This window comes from Papilio xuthus, unplaced genomic scaffold (assembly GCF_000836235.2).
Source record: "Papilio xuthus unplaced genomic scaffold, Pxut_1.1 DF827777.1, whole genome shotgun sequence".
Taxonomy (NCBI): Eukaryota; Metazoa; Arthropoda; class Insecta; order Lepidoptera; family Papilionidae; genus Papilio; species Papilio xuthus.
The window spans coordinates 5102800-5104985 of record NW_013530872.1 but is presented as its reverse complement, the minus strand read 5'-3'; positions in this window follow the sequence as shown (position 1 = coordinate 5104985).

Sequence of the window (2186 nt, the reverse complement as noted above, 5' to 3'; positions counted from 1 at the left end):
CATCGTTATAAACTTCTCTTAAGTAGCAAAAAGAAAAATCAAAGTAATAAAGTTGATTTTCCAACATAAATCGATGCAAAATACCTAATACCGTTTTTCTATTAGTGGACACGAAGGCGGAGGCTCATTTAGACAGGCCAATGATTTATGAACTAGAACGTATTACCACAGAGTAGAGAAAATGAGATAGAGCTTGTAATATCTTAATCGATTATAAGTTTGCATCGTTAAGTTAGTCTGCATACTTCAATCCTTTGCTCCTTATCACCGTAGAAGCAATGTTCCAATAAATAAACATAAATTGACATGTAAACGTGGCTCGCGCGACAAAATATGTTTATAAATTGATTTCGTATTTAAGATTTAGCACCTGATTCCGGATAGTGGTGTGCGGTGCATTCCAATCGAGTTTGTATGAATGATTGCTTGTTAATTGATACAATGTTTCAACCTTGTAACTGTCAATGTATTGTATAAAACTGACAATGGCCTCTTGCAACAGTAGACTGATTTAATTATAAGTACAATTTATACAACTGCTAGCTGTCGCCCGCGACTCCGACCGCGTGGATATATAAAAAACACACATCCATCTAAACATTCACATTTATAATATTAGTAAGTTTAATAAAAAGCAGCTCTTCAAGGCATAAATTCGAAAAAAATAAATAAAAAATGAATAAATTGTATCCTATGTCCGTCTCCTGACTCCTCACCAATTTTCAGCCATATCGGTAAAGCCGTTCTTGAGTTATAACTAGTGTAACTAACACGACTTTCTTTTATATATATAGATAAATTACTGTTTGTATTCAGAATAATCCTGTGGACTAAAAACACCAAGCTTAATCGGTGACTGTATCAAAAATAGACTTCTCTGTTGATAGTATTTTGAGAATATCAAGAAATAGTCAACAACATTTGAAGACCAAACAGATAGATTCTAATTAATCTACACTTAACAACAAGCGTATTATAAGTTTAAATTATTTAATTATAAAATATATCTAAACGTATAAAGAAAATACTTTAAAGTTAATACGACCAATTACAAAAAGAAAAGAAAAAAAGAAAATTTAATTAATACGTGCTAAGAGAAATAATTAAAGATCGTGTTAAACGATAAATATACAGACTTTATTGTCTGCGACAAGTTTCCGTAGGTCTATTAGATAATCCGAGATAAGAGCATGAGAAGAAAAAGATTCTAATAGAATAATATTGTCGTAGTAAATAATGTTACCACCTGCTACGTATAACCCATTACTGCCTTGACAAGGCTATAGGGCTGTCCAATTTAATTGTCAATAAAATTATTTAAATCTATAAAAATTCAAATATAATGATACTTATAGAAATATCTTCATATTTATTGATTTGTTAAAAGATATGGCATTTTATGACAGTGTTTTTATATTTATTTAAGACTTTTAGTTAAAGACTTAATGAAAAAATGTTTGTAGAAATTGACCAATAAAATTAATAATAAGATAACATGGCATCTTAGTACCAGTATAAAGTTTTCTGTTTCCAGCCACATAACTTCATTCATCATGTTATTCGTTTTGATTAGGAATAAAAGGTAAAATTGCAACAAACAAAATTAAACATCATCATCATCAGCTCACTATACGTCCCCACCGAGGGCCTCGGAGCCTACCCTAAGTTAAGGATGATTAGGCCAAAGTCAACCACGCTGGCCAAGTGCGGGTTGGTTGACTTCACACATATCTTTGAATTTCTTCTCAGATATGTGCAGATTGCATCACGATGTTTTCCTTCACCGTAAGAACGTCGGATAAATGTACATATGTAAATCGGAAACCGAAAAACACATTGGTACATGGCGGGATTCGAGCCCAGGACCTGCAGATTCCAAGTCAAGTGCTTGACCACTGAGCCACCGACGTCTTCTAACTCTATGTCCAGCTTAAAATAGGTTGCAAATGCTTATTAGGTCTCGTTATTTTTATCTTAGATAGTTGTACAATAGATAAGAAAGTACTAAGTTGTAAGTAGTGCCAGATGTACTTTCATCCTATCTGACTTTAAATATGTAAACTTCGTCTATAACATATAAAAAATTATCTAATCTAACTTGTACACTAAGAGTTAGACACTGCTACTAGAAAGGCATTGATTTATAGATATTTTAAATTATAATTTATAATCTGATTATTTATATC